Raw genomic sequence first — 19201 nt, forward strand, 5'->3', positions numbered from 1 at the left:
GCACAACCAGACCTCAGACCAGCTTGTGCCGAGGCGGGGGAACTAGAGGCAGCCTCGGGACTTGGGACCGAAGTTAGCTGGGGACACTTTTCACAAGCAGATGTTTCTTCCTAAGGTCATAAGTGGCCCAGGCAAAAGTGATCCAATCAGAATCCAAGCAAGAGAAGACGTGTAAACATGGGCCAGCGTCTTTCCTCAGGTGCTGTTGACCATTCCGCCTGCCTATTTGCTGCCTTCCTGCTAGGGCATCGCCCTTAGCCTCGCTGGTTTTACTGGAGGACAGAGAGAACTGAACCGTCCATCTGAGCGATCTGATCTGGCTCCCTGGTGTGGACCATTTTGCTGAGCTAATACCCGCCCCTACCCACCGTCTAACTGAAGGATTCTTCCTTTCCACAGGAAAACACTGACAGGATTAAGAGGAGGCTGGTTGTGTGTGTGTTTATTTGTTTCTTTCTATGCACCACATACCCCTGACCGAAGTCTTGATTGACATGAAGGTCACAAGAAAGATTCAGCCTGCCCAGGAGAAATGGATGAGAGGTAGGCAGGTCGCGTGTGGGTGAAGCATCAAAGGACAAAGGGCATCTATTAAACGAAGATACACCCGATGACTCTAAATAAAAGGTCAGCTTACTGAGTTTTCATTTCTCCAAATTAGTGAATAGTGTTTCACAGTCTGAAAGCAGCGCCTGCGGTATTCCCTTCAGGAGCCCCGCAGAGTTTGGCAGAATGATATCTGAGAGGAAGAGACGCTCAGGGTCTCTACCATTTTAAGAGGTCTTCTGTCTAGAGGGCTTGAAAAAGGGACGCCACAGTTCCCCGCAAGCAGACCCTTGGGAAGTTACCTCCTCCATGGATGGGACACTTGGCCATGCAATTTGCTTCTACCAGTGGACCAGGCCCAAACACCACTCAGAAAGGCCACGTCCACTCAAGCCGCTGCTCTTGCGCCGGGAGCTGGGATGGTCGTGAGCAGGCCTGCGTAGCCACGCCGAGCAGGAGAGGCATGCGGTAGGCAATTGCTGTGGAGAGAGAGGAGATGGAGGAATGTCCAACAGACAGTCATTTGAGGAATTTCGTTAGCTGTTTGAAATTTGAAAGAAAATCTATCGAGAAAGCCATCATCGCATGATGTATGTTAAAATAAATTCCAGGTTAATGAAGATTTTAAAGTAAAATGTTTGATCTTTTAAAGATACCAGAAGAAAACACGAAAGCTTATTTATATGAGAGCAAAAATTCACTGAGCTTAAGGCAGTGGATGAAATTAAAAAGAAAAGAATGATTGGACCAATTCAGAAATTAAATTTCGGTAGTTAAAAGATGAAGAAAAATGAAAGATAAATTTTGAGTAGAATTTGCAAAATTATTAAGGTACTCATAATGTGCTGTTCATTCAAGTTTGGAACCAGGTTAGGAATAGACACAGAAATTAGACTAATGGTCAAAAGGTAATTTTATTGGTGATAGAAGACAGAGTCTGGGGTTTAGAGGTAAGGCTGCTGTGGGCTTCTTAAATACTGCACCCCACAAGCGAGGGACGTTACCGATGGCTGCAGGTGGCCCGGGCAGGGCCTACCTTGAAAGCTGCAGAGGGCAGGAGGCAGAGCCAAGCCTGTGTAGGAGAGAGGACAGCCAGGAATGAGCTGAAGATGTACTGCTCCTTCTATGACTCCTTATGGACTAGATGAGTTCACTCTTATTCCACAAAGACAAGTAAGAGAAAGTGTGGAAAGAAGCCAGCAGTGTTAGTCGGGGTAGGAATTCTTAATTTTTTATGCACAGACCATATTGGTAGCCTGGTGAAGCCTATGGGTCTCTCTCTCAGAATGATGTTTTAAAATTCATTTTAAAAATAGCTAGAATTACAAAGAAAATACATTCTGCTGAAATTCAATTACAAAAAAATTTTGTAATATACTAAAATAAATCTCTTCTTAATTAACCCCTTAAATTAGTTAACCCATGATAATTGAGTAGCAGGTCTAATAACCAGTGTAATTTTGAAGTTGCAATGAGCATGAAACATATTTTAGCATATGCGATGTGATTTAGAAAATATAATTTCCTTTGGCAGCAAAGTTACAGTTGCTGCTAATATCAATGTGGTTGGTTATATACAGTCAAGAGCTGGAGGAATCCTAATTTCAACTAAAGGCCAAGGAAAGTAAATACAGTATTTCCTGTTCAGGTTCAGAGACACAGCCCTCCACCCCTGCAAATCCAAGGGACTTCAGGTGAAAAATCCTTTCTCAGAGGGAACTTGAGATCAGGAAGTTCTCTCTAAATATGTAAATAGATAAATATAGGAGCTTCATGCAAATGAACAGAAAGGCCTTAAAAGGTGGGTCAGCGACCTGGTGAACAGACAGGCAACCAGGAAAACGGGAGGCGTCATTCAAGTAAAAGCAACCGAGGTAACAGAGAAAAGGATTTCTTTTTCTTTTTGCCTGCTGGGCAGGATGCAACACGCACCCACACAAACATGTACAAATTTTCAAATAGCTATTCTCACTACTATTTAAATAAAAAATAGGCTATAGTTGTTTTAGAAAACATCTTAAATTTGCATTTTGAACCAATAACTCTTTCTTTTTGTGCAGTCCCTGGGGTCAAGCCCTGGGCCTCACACATGCCAAGCACTCTACTATGGAGCTACTCTTTTTATTTTTATTCTGTTTTCATTTTGAGACAGGATCTTTCTAAGTTGCCCCAGACTGGCTTTGAATCCTCCCTCCTCAGCCTCCCACATAGCTGGGATCATAGGCATGCGCCACTGTTAGGTAGCATTAGATATGAGCCGTGGTCCAGGGGTTTAAGGAAGTACCTAGTGCAGAATGAGTCAGTTAATCAGCGGCCCTCAGGGACACCACACGCTCTGACAAGACAGCTATGTCAGGACCCTCGCCTGATCTCAGCTCTATAAATGATCCTCTTACAAGAGGAAGATGGGAAAGTTCAAGGGGTGAGAATGAAAGGCACAGACGTTTGCTCAGCAGGGCCTTGTCGCTGAGACATCTTAAACAAGACCCTGCGCAAGCAGCACAGGCAGAGGTCCCTAGACCTGGGGAAGAGGATGATCAAGACTGGGGCCACGGACCATGAATTCTGCAGACCAGTCCTGTTAGGACCTGCCAGGCCCAGAAGACCAAGTTGCCCTCAGGTAGTTAGCTGTCCATCCAGAGCCCAGAGATGGTACTCGGGCTGGACCTTCTAACACTCCCTCTCCTACACCAATGGAAGCTGCAACACGGAGGTGAGTTGGTGCCCCCATTCTGAGGACCCACCCTCTCCCTGAGGCTGCCCCCACTTCTTCTCTCTTCATAAACTTTGATATACTTTTGCTAAGTCTCATGTCTCCTGAAATCCTTTTCTGCAAGAGCACAGAAGCTAAGAACAAAATGCCATCTGCGGTAAGATCTGCCCTTAGGAATCATCTTGTCTCCATTATCACAACCAGGTCCACTGAATTAGTAGCTTCTGAAATCAACTTGACTTAGCATCTCTAATGACTAGACTCTAAGATTTTCTTCATCTTAGATTACCCAAGTCTTGACCCACCCAGTCTGCACACCAACCAGCCCCTCTCGTACTATCTCCAGTCCTAAAAGCAGAAAAACAAAACCTTACCACACACGTCCGATGTGCTTACCCCACAGGGACCAGGGTGTGCGCAGAGCTCTGAATCTGTGGAGGACTGACACCTTTGCACGAGACGGTGTGCATTTAGCCACGGACATTTTGACATAGAATTTAGGACTGGGTTCATTCAACTTTTGACCAGAAGGTTTTCTGTGTTCAGATTTAAAAAAATTTCTTTCAAATTTTATTTGTTCTAATTCTTGTACATGACAGTAGAATGTATTTATACATTTTGATAGTGTAATCTCTCATTTTTCTGATTATACATATTGCAGGATCACATAGGTCATGCAGTCATACATGTACATGAGGTAATAATGTCTGTTTCACTCTACTATCATTCCTTCCCGCACACCCCTTCCCTCCCTTCCCTCCCCTCTACCTAATATAAAGTAACTCTATTCTTTCCTGTCTGCCCTCCTTATTGTGAATTAACTTCCACATGTCAGAGAAAACATTTGACCTTTGTTTTTTGGGGATTGGCTTATTTTACTTAGCATGATATTCTCTAGTTCCATCCATTTACCAGCAAATGCCAGAATTTCATTCTTCTTTAAAACTGAGTAATATTCTATCATGTGTGTGTGTGTGTGTGTGTGTGTGTGTGTGTGTGTGTGTGTGTGTGTATATATATCTCCCACATTTTCTTTATCCATTCATCTGTTGAAGGGCATCTAGTTTGGTTCCATAGTTTAGCTATGGTGAGTTGAGCTGCTACAAACATTGATGTGGCTGTATCACTGTAGTGTGCTGATTTTAAGTCCTTTGGGTATAAACTGAGGAGTGGGATAGCTGGGTCAAATGTTGGTTCCAATCCAAGTTTTCTGAGGAATCTCTATATTGCTTTCCATAATGGTTGCACCGTTTTGCATTCCCATCAGCAATGTATGAGTGTGCCTTTTCCCCCACATCCTTGCCAGCATTTTTGTTGTTTGTATTCTTGATAATTGCCATTCTGATTGGAGTGAGATGAAATTCTAGAGTTGTTTTGATTTGCATTTCTCTAATTGCTAGAGATGTTGAACGTTTTTTCATATATTTGTTGATCAATTGTATATCTTCTTCCGTGAAGTGTCTGTTCAGTTCCTTAGTCCATTTATTGATTTGGTTATTTGTTTTTTTGGTATTAAGTTTTTTGAATTCTTTATATATCCTGATGATGAGTGCTCTATCTCATGTACGTGTGGTAAAGATTTTCTCCCAATCTGTAGACTCTCTCTTCACATTATTGTTTCTTTTGCTGAAAAGAAGCTTTTTAGTTTGGGTCCATCCCATTTATTGATTCTCGGTTTTACTTCTTGTACTTTAGGGGTCTTGTTAAGGAAGTTAGAATCTAGGTCAACATGGTGAAGATTTGGGCCTACTTTTTCTTCTAGTAGTCTCAGAGTCTCTGGTCTAGTTCCTAAGTCTTTGATCCACAGTGAGTTGAGTTTCATGCAGGGTGAGAAATAAGGGTTTAATTTCATTTTGTTACATGTGGCTTTTCATTTTTCCCAGCACTATTTGTTGAATAAGTTATCTTTCCTCCAGTGAATGCTTTTGGCACCTTTGTCTAGTATGAGATGCCTGTATTCATGTGGTTTGTCTCTGGATCTTCTGTGTGTTTAGATTTTTGCTATTGATTTTTTCTCTGCTCTTCCTACCAGTTCACAAATCTTTTACTTTGAACTTGGCCTCATGGGTTCATTCATTTTATATGTATTTCTTGAACATCTATTATGTGCCAGGTGTGCTGCCAGATATGAGAGATTCAATGACAAAGCAGATGAACTCACTCCTGTCCTCCTGGACTTACAATCTATTGCAAGACTCGTTAAACTGTAGACTGTGGGCCAAATCCGCTCCATCACTTGTTACTGTAAAACCTGAAAGCTCTGAATGCTTTTTTAAAAACCGAAAGGAGAAGAAAATTTCATGATGTGCACAGTATATGAACCTCGAGTTTCAGAGTCTGTTGGTGTAGAGTGGTCGGGGTGCAGCCGGGCAGCTTCATCTGTGTGTTGTCTCTGGCTGCTTTTGTGCGCCAGCAGCAGTCGAGCGCTGGCCACAGAAACTGTGTGGAATGAACCTGAAGTATTTACTCTCAGCTCTTCATGGGAAGCGTATCCTCGATCGTGGGATATCAGAGAAGAAACAAGCAAATAGTAAATAGAACAATCATGGCAAATGGAACGAGAGGAAGATGAACCTGAGACACAGAGAGCCGTTCCCGCGCGGTGGCTCCCAGGGCCTGGGTGGCAGAGGCGGCGGGTGGGGTGGGGTGGGGTGGGGAGGCCAAGGTGCTGGTGTGGGGAGAGCTGGGAGTGCCGCTCCTGTGCCCTTCACGAGGCTCCTTCCGCTTCCTCTGCCAGCGTTCTCAATTCTGAAAAGAAGTCACGACTAAGCCCTTAGGATGTTAACTGCCCGATAACCTTTTTTTAGATTTGTAGAACCCCAAATGCCTGGTGGCCTTCAGATTATATCAGAAGGATCAGATTATACCAGAACGTTCCTTAACCCAGGCAATGCTCTGAATTGCTGTGGTGTTGATTGTGCAGACACTGCGCCTCTGGAACTGGCCCAGGTCAAGGTCGATTGCAGCATTCAGGTCCTGAGTGGGGAAGACCCTGCTCAGCGGGTAGCCCTCCTGCACTTCCCTACCCTCCCTGTGAAGCCGTATGTGCCCCTAAGTTCCTGAGATGAGGCTCTGAGTCAGTAGCCCCTCCTAGTTCTCTCAAGATGCTGGTTCTGGGATAAACTAATTTCCTTCCCACCAACACTTGTCTCTCAATTATTAACTTCTGAGCAGCCAGAGAGAGGTTGAGAGGCTTCCAAGGGCCACTGGTTCCTCTGAACCTGAGCCTGTAGCTGCCTGGTGAACAAGAGCTGAGTTCAGGGGAAACTGGGAAAGGCAGAAGCAAGCGTCCAGGGCCCAGCGGGACCCAGCACTCACTGGCAGCATCTGCTCCCACAGGCCTCTGGCTCTTCCTGCATTTCAGGTGTCCCTGAAGTTCTATTTTTAGAGAAAAACAGACATGGGCCAAATTTTGCTGAGCCTTTTTCTAGGAAGAATGTGTCCTGTTGGTCTGTTTTTCGGGCCTCAGATACAACTCAGAATGTGTGAAGCTGACAGAGGCCAAAGCATCCACGTCCCCGTGTAGTCTCTGTCACCTGGGGCCCACCAGGAGGACAGGATCAAACGCAGAGTGGAAGTAGGCTATCCTGTAATTTAAGAGAGATTGGGTGATTTGATATCGAGGGTCTGTGTGGCAGGAGGTTGAGGCCTTGCTTGGTTAATTCAGCCTTCCCTACTTCTGTCACCTCAAGGAGGACTGACGCCTCTTGGAGACTAGAAGGGGCCTCCAACGAGTGGTCAGGGATCCAGGTAAGGGCTATCAGTCATGAGATATTTGGTGCAATGTGGATGAACAGCCAGGACATGAAGATGGTGTAAGATAGAGTCACAGACTCTTGTAAAGACTCTTCCCACCTTCCCCGCTGTTGGGAGAGACCCCAGCTTGGGTTCCTGGTGGAGCTGGAGCAGGCCAGAGGCCCACCTTCCATGGACCCTCAGAAGTGGGGGCAGTGCAGGCAAGACAGCCACCAGGGCTTCCCGATCCTGCTTTCCTCCAGCCCTCGGCCTCAGAGAATTTTCTCTCTCCTCGCTCAGAGTGAAAGAACGAGCGAGATCCTTGTCTGCGATGCATTCTGAGTTTCCTGAAGAGAAGCACCATTGGAGTAAACCAGCGCTGTGCCAGACGGCTCTCCGGGTTTGCAGCAGAGCAAGCCGTAGCTGGGAAGAAACGTGCAGAATGTACTTCACACTTCAGAGACTCGTATAAGTGACTAAGTAGCACTTTTTTCTTTTTGAGGTCAGGAGAACCTGAAGAGGCTACTGTCCTCGCTGGACAATGGTAACAACCACCAGTCCTGGGAAGCCATGAGCAGTTTGCAAACACTCCCGGCGCCTGGCCTCCTGTCTTGTAAGCCAGGCTTTCGCAAGACGTGGAAGCATTGGGAAATGGGGGCTGTTTTTACGTCATTTAAAGGGAAGAGAACCCCAGATACAGGAAGGGAAAACTGTAGTCCAGGTCCCTCAGCTGTTAGGCGACAGAGTAAGGGCCTGAGTCCATATCTCGTGAGGCCAATTCGAGCCACTGCCGGGCCCCAGGCCTCCTCCTGAGAGGGGAACATGGCCCTCCCCTCCGTCCCCTGCCTTGTCACCTGCTCAGTGAGTGACCTGCCGCAAGTCATCCTCTGGTGCAGTATGTAGCTGCTTCTGAGGAGACTAAGCCTCGTTCCCTGGATGCAAACTATTCCTCACCCTCAAGGTTTCGGAGTGAAGGAAGTTTAAATTCCAAGTTATTAAGCAAGTTTAAGGTTTTGATCACCAAGGAAAACTCCAGAAAGTTTCTTTCAGACAAATGCTCTGTGTCTGGCAGTGACTTCTGCTTCTCTCCAGTGTGGCACTTAGTACTTTACCTAAGTCCCTTTAGCCACTCATTTATGTTTTGAGCACCTAAAATGTCTGGGCCATGCTTCTATCATTGCAGGTACAGCTGTGGATGGAATAAGTGACCCTGTCCTCCCTCTGTGGGACGAGGACAGTGTGCAAACTGCTGAAGAAGTGATATGACCGAGCTGAGGGAGCCCAGGGTACTCAGGAGGGTGGGCGGGGCTGGCAGTGAACGACTCCGACTCAAGCAATTCACCCGAAGTCGAGAGGGAGCAAACCACACGGTTACCTGGGGCAAATCTTTCCAAGGCGAGAGAAAACATGCAAGTGTCCTTGGTAGAAAGCGCTGGTGTGCTCAAGGACAGCTCCTGAAATGGCATGAGGTGTGACCCGCGCAGGAGGAGCAGGCGAGCCCAGGAGAGAGATGGAGAGGCTGGGAGGCCTCCGTAGAACAGACGTCCAGTGAGTTTTCACAACACTGGCCTAATCCTCCTACTTCACAGGTGAGGAGACGTGCAACAAGAAATTTCACAATTACTGAAGGCTACTGCAGAGCAGTCAGCAATTCAAATCCAGAATTTCTGATTCCAAAGCTTGCCACCTGTTCTCCTTCCCTTTTATCCCGAGGAGCCTTCCGCTTCTGTGCTCCTGAGTAGAGATTCTAGACAAATAGCTGTGCCCATAGCAATCATGTAACTTGACAGACATTTTTCAAGAGTAAACAATAAGGAAAAAATTCATACAGGAGGTAGAATGAGAAGCAAATCACTCTGAGAGTTGGCATCTGATGAGTTGTGCTTTGTAATCGAGACAATCAAGACCTTTGTGACACAAGAAAGAAAGGAGAGAAGAAGCTGTGGTAAGTCCTGGAAATGCCCAGCACAGGGCCATATTGAACAGCCAGAGATCAAAGAGGCCAGCGAAGTTCAGCCAATGTGACTGCCAGGTTAGTCCCTGAGGCCAACGGAGAGGCTCTGCACCTGCACAGCCGAAGTGTGGGCCCCTGCTTGGCTCTAGTCCCTTTGAATGTGGTCACAGAAGCTGGAAGTCTTTGAATCACTTTCCTCTGTGGCTTTGAGATTCTGGGAAACAGGGTTGTTTGATCCCATCATGCCATGGAGACCACTGTCCGTGATCATGTTTCCTGAAGAGTCCTAGGCCCTCTGCACATGTGGTCAGCTGAGCCCACCCATACAATGCCCACTCGTACATAATTAGGCTTCTGTACTTGTTGGGACCATCCAGACCAATGCATCTCCAGATAGCTGCTCCCCCAACATGTCCCCTATGACTCCAAGCCAGGTCAACTGCGCTGTGTGGAAGGCATGTCCTGACACTGGCAGGCACTGGGGCTTAGAAGACCAGGCTCACTCTCTCCAGGGGCAGCTTGACACGTCTTCCTGCAGCCCCTGCTCTCAGGGACGGTGGTGCTCTAAGGAATCACAGGGACACTCAGGAGCTGTGTCCTTCAGAGCGAGTGTACTGGAGACCCATGTGCCCTCATTCTGCTGCTCACCCAGTGCCTGCAGCATCTTTATATGTGGAAACCAAGTAGCATCCTGAGACCAGGTCCCAGGAGAGAGCTAACCAGCACAAGAGTGGAGGGCGACCTAATGCTGATGAGAAAAGTTGAGTGAGAGTTGGGGTCCAGGAGAAGGAACGGTGACATTCCACCAGTGGGGCGGGCACACTGATGCAGAACCTGTCCTGGAAGACCCTGACCAGCAGCTCACCTCACCTCCAAGTTCAGCGCGGCTCGCAGCTCCCTCTCTGGGTCCTGCAATAAAAGCCTGGGGGAGGCAGCACCTAAGCCTGGATAACTCCGGGGGCAGCTTCCCATCCATCCCTCTGGAATTAGGTTGTCCTGGGGTAGGACCTTAGCTTTCTGTCCCCACAGGCCTGCAGGCTTCGAGGAACGCACATCTGATCTCTCACAGGTCGTAGATGGAGAGGAGACACAGGGTTTCCCAAGACCACATCAGGAACTCAGCAGAGCTGGGTCCTCACTGGGGGTCTGGAGGTTATCGCCCAGTGTGGCCTTCAGTAGTGATGGGCCGAGGCCTCCTCTCATTGATGGTGACTGGCAGATGTCATTCTCTGCACCCAGGACCACTGCATTACCTGGGTTGTGGCCCCTTCCCCATCTTCAAGGTCAGCCATGTGGTTGAGTCCTTCCCATGCTCCCCCCTCCTCACCTTCCCCTCTGCTTGTTGCTGCTGCTTCTGCCACATCTCTCTGACTCCAGTCAAAGAGTCTTTGCTTTTTAGGGCTCATGTGATTAGATTGGAGTCCCCAAATAATCCAGGATCATCTTGTTGTCTTGTATCAGCAAGTCCCTTTGCCACATAGTTTAACATATTAAGAGGGTCCAGGATTAGGTGTGTGGACATCTCTGGGAAGGGGAGTGTTATTTGGCTCCCCACAGAGGTTGTAGGGAGGAGATGAGACTTTAGAAACCCATTATTTCTTTTATTCCTTACAATTACAGTGAAGCTCCAGAAGCTCAGCATGTTAAGAAACCTAACCCGGCCCGTCAGGCTGGGACCCGGCTGCAATGAGAACTCACCGGCGAACAGAACGTCAGACTGAGAAGCAGCCTTAGAAGTTATCTGAAAGAGTTCTCACCTCTCCCGCTGGGCCCGCAGATCTCGAGTCCATGGATCCACTAGTGAGAGGAGAACTGGAAGAAACTGGGGACAAGGACAGTGTGTGCAAAAGCAGGCTTTTTACTTTATTTTTTTGTTCTTATTGTTACACATGAGAGTAGAATGCATTTTGACATAGTATACATATATGGAGTATAGCTTCTCATTCTTCTGGTTGTACATGATGTAGAGTTACACGGGTAATCATGTATGCACATCGGATAGTAAAGCCTGATTCATTCTATCTTTCCTATTCCCCCTCCCTTCCCTTCATTTCCCTGTCTAATCCAAAGTACCTCTGTTCTTCCCTAGTCCCACCCCCTTATTGTGAACCAGCATCCACATATCAGAGAAAACATTCAGCCTTTGGTATTTTGGTATTGGCTAGTTTCACTTAGCTTGATATTCTCTAGTTCCATCCATTTATTGGCAAATGCCAGAATTTCATTCCTTTTTATGGCTGAGTAATTCCATTGTGTAAATATACCACTTTTTCTTCATCCATTCATCTATCAAAGGGCACTTAGGTTGGTTCCAAAGTTTAGCTCTTGTGAGTTGAACTGCTATAAACATTGATGTGGCTGTGTATGCTGATTTTATGTCCTTTGGGTATAAATGTAAGAGTGGGATGACTGGATCAAATGGTGGTTCCATTCCAAGTTTTCTGAGGAATCTCCACACTGCTTTCCAGAGTGGTTGCACCAGCAATGTATGAGTGTACCTCTAGCCCCACATCCTCGCCAGCATTTATTGTTTCTTATATTCTTGATAATTGCCATTCTGGCTGGAGGGAGATGGAATCTCAGTGTAGTTTTGATTTGCGTTTCTCTGATTGCTCGAGATGTGAGAGGGGTCCATGGTCTCCGTAGTAACCTCACCAGGCGACTACACGAAGTGTTAAGAAGCACAAAATCCGATGTTTCATTGATTGGGTTTCTTTAAACATCATCACCAAGAGCAGTTGTGCCATTGCTGTGACAGATGTGCTTAGATTGTGACCTGGAGACTCTCCTCTGCAGACCTGCTTCTCAGACATGCTTCAACTGGGACTTGGGGGGATCTCCTCTGCAGACCTGCCTCACGTCCGTTAGCAGCTCTCCTGAGTCCCAGCTCTGTTCCGTTCATCTTCAGCAAGGTCATTCAGCTGGTGTAAAGCTGATTGGGTGTTAGCAAGATCCCAGGTTTTTCCTCCGTTATGTCCACAGGGTTTCCTAGGCCTGGGGTGCTGAGACCATCGGATAGACCCAGGAGATAGGAAAAGGAAAGGTTGTGTGGGTGGGAAATTGAAGTGCGAGTTTCTCTGTCAGGGGCCGGTCATCGCAGCCTCACCCAGCAGCTTGAGTTTCTTTGCTTTTCTGCACCAGCCTCCTGTACTTCCTTATCTGCCTGCCTTCTTCTGCTCAGATGTGAAGTCATGGCTACTCTGGGCCCAGCCCTCGTGAAACCAAATAGCCATGCTTTCCACCTCTCTAAAGTTTGTGAGCTCACGTTGCACTATTATTATTACTGTTGAGAATAAAGAGATCAAACTGAACTGTCGGCTTCAGCCATAGAATTTGTTCAACATCATGTTTTAACCAAGTCAACTAAAGAGCAAAACCCGTTAATCATTAAAGTAATTTACTGACCAATGAAACATAAAAAGGACTATTTCAGCCATTGTCTGGTTATGGAAGAAGAGTATTAAATGTCGTGATCTTTGTAACAAAATTTCAAGATACTCTTGTATCCTATGAATAAAAACAAAAAACAAATCAGATTTTTTTCTCTTAATGGAGGTATACTAACAGAGAGTAAATGTTGGGAGAAAGTACTCTCTGGGATACATATGAAAACAAGAAAAATGGAAGCATATGAAACTATCCATTCAAATAAAATTGTCAAACACCAGCTTTGAGGCGTGGCACTAAACAGAGAGAACTGTGTGCCCTGGGGCATGTAACTCAAAAACTCTGAGCTCTGATTTTCTCATCTGTAAAATCATAACAATAATGTTTTCCTTGCTCCATTTTTGTACAATAAATGAAAAAATTAAGTTATGTGGTTTAAACAAGAGTATGTATACCATAGTAAAACACACTGAAAAAAGTAGTAGATTTTAAACATAATTTTATTTTTATTAGGTTGTATTCTTTTCTTGTTTAAAGCATCAGAGAAAAGGTAACTATGAAGAACTCAAGATGTACCCTGGTTCTCAGAAAAAAAGAAACGAAGGCACTCAGGCCACCTCCTGGGAACTGTGGCACAGGAGGAAGCGACCACTTTTCTCGGACATCTTCTGGTGACCTCCTGGTGTATTCTTTGCCTTGTGGGACTTTGGCTGACAGTTCCATTCACACTTGAGTCTACGGCAATGGGGGCCGGGGTATCAACCTAGAAAACAAGCAATCAGCTTAAGGAAGGTGCATAGGAGTGAGGCTGTGCCCTTGTGTGACCTTCGAGGGTGACAGGGAAGCCTGGAGGCTGGTGGAACCCGGAGGCCACATCTGCACTGCAGCCTGAAGGCCATCTTGTGTCCTTACTGCCTCACACACATCCATGGGAAGCAGTGACCGTTGTAATGCATGCTTGCCTGAGGAGGAGCCTTTGAGGAGGCTCAGCTGGTTTCTAACTACGCCCCACATCTGAACACCGCTCTTAGCAAGAGCAGGTCTCTGTCCATATTCGCTGAGTGTGTGAACATGACTCGGCTTTTATGCAACTCGGTTCCAATTTGCAGTTTGCATTTGCTGCACAGTGTAACAATACACAGACAGCTAAGGCCAGCTCCTGGCGTCAGGGAGGGTGGCATGACCTGTCAGACTGTGCCCTGGGTGGGCAGTGTCCACAGCTCCCATCGTGTCTTCCACCAACGTGGATGCTAGCCTTGGAATATCCAGTCCTCGACTGAGTCCTTGGCATGCCGTTTTCCCAAGTGAAGAGGACTTGGATGGGAGGAAAGAAGGACAGAGGGGACGAGAGGGACAGAGGTCACCACTGGACGAACATCACTGTTGCTGTACAAAAGATGGTGTCACGGTCGGGAGGAAGGTCCAGGCCCTGCTCTCCTTGGCGCGACCTCCCTCCCTAGGTCAGGCAGAGCTGGGTTCTGCAGGTGCCGTTTTGCCCTCTGGGGTAGTTAACCTGGCTTTGATTTTCTTGCAGGTAAAGTGAGAATGATTGAGCGTGAAGGGGAGGGTGGAAGGCAAGCATGGGCGGACCGTCAAGTGGAATCTCGGACTGATCCTGCATTGCAGGGACCGGGAGGGGAGGATGGAAGTTACGAGGCTCCGTAGTCCCACCTCAGTCCTCTGAAAAGAGCCCTCAGTGCCCAGGTTGGACCCCAGCACACAGGAGCTGGGGAACCCAGAGAACCAGTGGGAAGGGACCTGAGCGGAATCCATGGTGCAGACTGGGTGTGCCTTGAAGGGTCAGGTGACAACCGCGTTCAGATCCCCAGGGATGGACTCTGGTGCTGCACGAGCACTTCTGGATGTTTGCTGCTACAATTAATTTTTTTTGAAGATGTCCTTCCCAGTATTAGAGTCACTGTTCCCACGGCTTCATTCCAAGCAGGGGTTATAAACCCAAATGTCAATTCCAGAAACTGCCAGGAGAAAGGTGAGGATGAGGTGGGGTGGGCCAGCCCGGAGCACACCTGTGCCTCGGAAGACCTGGCATCCCGTCCAGGTGGGTGTTTACCAAACAGCAGGCTCCAATGGCGTTGAGCAGGGCCAAAGCAAACACGGCGGCTGGTGACCGGCTGTGATGTCACATGACTTCCTCTGCACCCTTCTCGGAACCTCCGCCTTGAGGAGTCTGGTTCCTGCAGGAAAGGGCCGGTCTGGCTGCCTGGGAAGCCGGAAGGGGCACAGCAGCTGTTAACCGCTGCTCTGTGCTGGGCACCTGGCTGCAGCAGCTTCTGGTGAAGTCCTTTCTGCGGTAAGGTGTCTGGAGCCAGATCCTGTGCGGGTCTGGTCAGCCCTGCTCAGGGTGTTCTCTAAGGGCACGAGAGCCTGTGCCGTGGGCAGCGAGGGGGCGCTGGCCGTGTCCACCTAAAGCGGGTCTGTTGAAGATGACCAAGTTCTATGCAGGGTGCTGCCCACCTCAGTGAGGGACTGTGTGTGTGTGTGTGTGTGTGTGTGTGTGAGAGAGAGAGAGAGAGAGAGAGAGAGAGAGAGAGAGAGAGAGAGAGAGAACACACACCCTTGCCATTCCTTTGTCCTCCACTGACCTGGGCCTGTGGAACCGACTATTCACCCGCCTCTCGGCTTAGTCATTGAAGGTGGGGGTTTGTGTGCAAAAGGAAACAAGACGCAGTCCCGGGGAACAGGGTGGACATTCAAAGAGCTACGAGGCCTATGGCGGTGGATAATGAAACCTTGGCCTGTGAAGATGCCCAGAGGAGCTGGAGGAGGGAAGGCAGACGGTCTCCAGGCCAGGGCAGGTCCTGGGTTGTAAACTGGCATGACTCTTGTGTAGCTTGTCCATTGCCTTCCCCTGATTGCTTGGCTTTATCCGAAATTAATGCCTTTTTATGACTAGAATTTAATGTGTTCATCATAGAAAATCTGAGGGAATCAAGATTCCATTCTCTTATACTCAGAGGAAGTTACAGTCAACACTTGGGACTTTTTCTTTCCAGATACATAAATGTTCACTTTCCTAGGACATTTCTATGTTTGAAACTTGTGTGGAGCTTTTCCATCTGACCCCGTGTCTTCCCTCCATACCATCAAGGACTGGCTTGCAACACGTTTTTAATGGCTGTGTCATATTTCATCACACAGATGTACCGTGATTTACTTACTCAAACTCTCGTTTTCTCCCTGAGATCTGCCTCCTTGCCCTTAACCCAACTAAAGCCAGACTCTTAAAGCGACCCAGGGCCCCAGAAAACCGCTCATGTTCTCTGTTGTCCCAAGCATTTTCAGAAACCGTGGGAAGACCAAGGCTGCGTTCTAGCTCAGCTCCTGAGGTGCCAGCCCAGCTCCAGGAGACCACAGCCATCGGACACTTGCCGCAGGTGCGTTGGCAGGAAGGTGAGCTTGGAGCAGAAGGAGTTCCAATGGCCAGACCGCAGCAGCAAACCCTTCTCATCCAGGCCTCTTCCAGCAAGTGAAAGAAGCCATGGAACTTGCAGGCTTGCTTGGAAAGCCAAGGCGAGTGGCGCATTTGAGAACTGGATTTGGCTCCATGTGCGCAGGGGAAGGTGGGCGGCTTCGGCTGCCTAGGAAACGGGCTTTGAATACGTTTTTCCTGGAATTCTTTATGCTTCTCCTGTGACAGGGTTCCTAGTGTTCCTGATAAAGGCTTCTTATTATTTAGCAGCCACAGCCCCTGGTTTGGGTAGCATTCTGTTGAACTCTTGTTGGTGAGTCTTGCAAGCCCGTGTTTCTGCAGAGCTGGGTGGAAAGTCCTCCTTCCCTGACCTTTCCTCCTCCCCGCCAGGCCTCACTCCCACCTACAAGCCTCTGCAGGTTTTTATTGTATTTCCGGTTTGAGAGCCGAAGCTCTACAGTTAGGTAAAGCTCCGTGCAGAGCGTCCACGGGGGTGACTTGTGTGCTCAGGAGACTGGACGGTGCCCACAGGGTGTGGGTCTGGGCAGAAGTGAAACCCACACAGTGATCACGGGTCGAGTTTTGACCACGATGAAGGTGAAACAGGACACCTCCTTGGAGGGTGGAAACCTCCAAGACTCTGAAGCAAGAATACATCTTGGCCCCCTTTCATTCCTCTGATCCAAGCTGCGGAAACTAAAGGGATGGCAGTTTGGTTCTCTATCATCCAGTTATGTGCTCATCAGATCTCAGTGACACATTTCAGCATTGTTCACAATGAGAGCTTCCTCTCAATGGGGGAGGCCGAACATCTGTGGGGCAGGTTGGGACTGTCTACCTCGCTGGGAACGGTGAGAAGGGGGGCAGTGAGCCTAACAGGGTGCTCATTCTCACAGGACATCATCCCCACATGGGCTCTGGAAGGTGGGTCTGGAGCCCTGCCCAGAGAGACTTCTGTCTGGGGACTCTGCGAGCGTTTCATTGAACACGCGTGCACACACACGCACATGCATGCACACACACGGAGTTTCTGCACTCAAGAGTCTTGAAATACTCTGTGGAGGTGAATCACATAGATAAAAAAATTACAAGATAATGTAAAAGTACTAGATTAACCATTCTATTTTCTGTAGGGACATAAAAGTAAGTGTTCTTTTCCTCAAGAATCTTGTCATCTTTCCAGGAAGATAAGACAAACACATAAATAACTATAAATAACTCTCCATTATAATGTGAACTCTGTGAAAGCAAGAACTTCTTATTCACAGCTATATTCTTAGGTTCCTGACGACTCAACTTGATATGAATGTCCATAGATGAGACATTCAATAAATACTTTTTGGATGAATAAATAAATCCCCAGTGGGTTTGGAGGAAGCTGTAGAACATAAATGTGGAAGTCCTATATTAGTTATTATTTCTGTGGAACAAATTACTCCACAATTTAGCACATCGGCAATCTGTGAGTGGTATATGTGGGTGGTACTGGTTGAGTCTTCCAGATTGCAGTCAAGATATCAAGTAGGACTACATCATCTGAAGACTTGGCTGAGACTGGAGGATCTGCTTCCAAGATGGCTGCCTTATATTGCTGATGGCAACAGGCCTCTCAGTTCCTCACCATGTGGGCTGCTCCATGGGACTGTTCCCCATAGAAGCTGGTTTCCCTCAAAGTGATTGACCAAAGAGCATTCGAGATAGAAACACTGGGGCTGGGGAGATAGCTCAGTTGGTAGAGTGCTTGCCTTGCAAGCACAAGGCCCTGGGTTTGATCTCCAGTACCGCCAAAAAAAAAAAAAAAAAAAAAAAAAAAAAAAGCATTAATGTCTTCTCTGACCCTGTCTCAGAAGAGATATGCTATTACTTCTATGATTATTTAATTGGTTACAAACAGGCCAGCACTGTACATATAGAAAGGGATGCTACAGAGCCTAAGTATCAGGAAGCATGGATCATTGGGGCCATCTTGGAGGCAGGTTGCCCTAGACCCTAAGGATTTACTATTTGGTATCATATCTAAGGAAGGAAGCTTATTAAAGCTTAGAAAATTGTGTGTAATTTGATTTCTGGTATACTGAAAGATATTTTAAATATATCCTGGGGAGTTTTCTATATAGAAAAACCTTACTTTGAACTATTTTATGCAAAAAATGGGCAACCCTTAATTAATATTAAGTCAAGACTTTCACACTTTATATTTTTATATATAATGCTCTCTTATAATTTCCACCTTTCCCCCATCTTAGGTTCGAGAGCGTCAGGGAGTTAGGCGAGGAATGACACTGGCAATTAGAAATCCTGGGGGGTAACACAGAAAAAGGGTCAACTAGAGCTAGACTGGCTTAGGCTTGAATTCCGTCCCTGGGCTACGTGTATTCAACAAGTTATGAAATCTCCTTAAGCTCAGCAGGACTGGCGCTGGTGTTTACCTGTTGGGCCTGTTTTGAGCCTTTGTGGAAAACACACAGGTAAAGCAGTCAGCAGTGTGCACTGTGAGACGGCAAAACACATCTGTGTGCGTGTGCATGTGTGCAACTGCACACAGTTTCAATTTGTTACCCAACAGAACTGGTTGGTCATGGCTTTTAAAAGTATTTGAAATTTTCACAAATACATTTTTAATGGATATATATATTTATATTTTATGTATGTATGAATAAAATTGACTGTACTTCTCCTATATTTTTGTTCAGACAACACAGTCAATGGTGCAATAGCAAGTGAACAGGTAGCATACCGCATGGTGATTGCATGTTAGGGTTCATACTTCTATCGTGTGGTTCAAGTTGGACCACAATGAGGAATTCCTATAATTGCTAGATGTCACCAGTGATAGCTAGTGAAAGGTTAGCATTCCTCTTTTTTGATCCATTTAAATAAATAGCCTAAAATTGCAGGGGATGTTGCTTCAAAATAAAATTGGTGCTGAGGTTTATGTAGAAATAGAAATATCATGCTTAACCCTGAATTTAAAGTTTCATGCTCATCATTAGATCTCCATTGCCTTTATCAGTGTATTTCTTCTATTCAATCTTCTTTCCACATTTTTAATTGGTATATTACAGTTGTTCTATTCACATGAAAAATGCACCTAGGAAGCCTTTCAAATAGAAGAATATGATTTGAATTTTTTGTGCAAGCGATCATGCTCTAATGTATCCTTTGTATAGATCTTTTAGATATATCAAGTTTCATTTGAAACAATTTTCTACTGTGAAAACAATGAAGAATCTGTGATCTACAGTATCAACTCTGTGGGAGAGGTGGGGGAGTCTTGAAAAGCAGGCTTAGAGTGATCTTAGAAGCTACAAAGGTACAAAGTAGAATCTGAATTAATTGAGGTATTTATATACCTATACAAATGCATTCTTCCTAGCAAGGAGGAATATACAGAAAATTCTAACAGAGGCAAGTGGCCAATACTGATTGAACCAAT

At 46.6% G+C, this 19201-nt stretch overlaps 1 protein-coding gene and 1 long non-coding RNA gene across 4 annotated transcripts in view; both read left to right on the forward strand.

Moving 5' to 3' along the window:
• The window catches only part of LOC306641168 (uncharacterized protein), a gene marked incomplete at its 5' end in the record, with an annotated part of 214917 nt that overhangs the window by 83525 nt on the left and 112191 nt on the right, over positions 1 to 19201 (forward strand). The window contains one exon of one of the 3 annotated variants that reach the window (XM_079106079.1): positions 15630 to 16646. The exons of 1 other annotated variant lie outside the window; for it this stretch is intronic. Of the gene's footprint in view, positions 1 to 10568; positions 10788 to 15629; positions 16647 to 19201 lie in introns of those variants that run through there. One more of the 3 variants, XM_079106077.1, reaches the window with a different exon arrangement.
• On the forward strand, positions 16775 to 18445 carry LOC306642099. The gene is made up of 2 exons (XR_013758379.1): positions 16775 to 16908; positions 18012 to 18445. It is a non-coding gene; the product is annotated as an uncharacterized lncRNA (long non-coding RNA).

The sequence above is a fragment of the Sciurus vulgaris genome, assembly GCF_902686455.1.
Source record: "Sciurus vulgaris genome assembly, chromosome: 12".
Taxonomy (NCBI): Eukaryota; Metazoa; Chordata; class Mammalia; order Rodentia; family Sciuridae; genus Sciurus; species Sciurus vulgaris.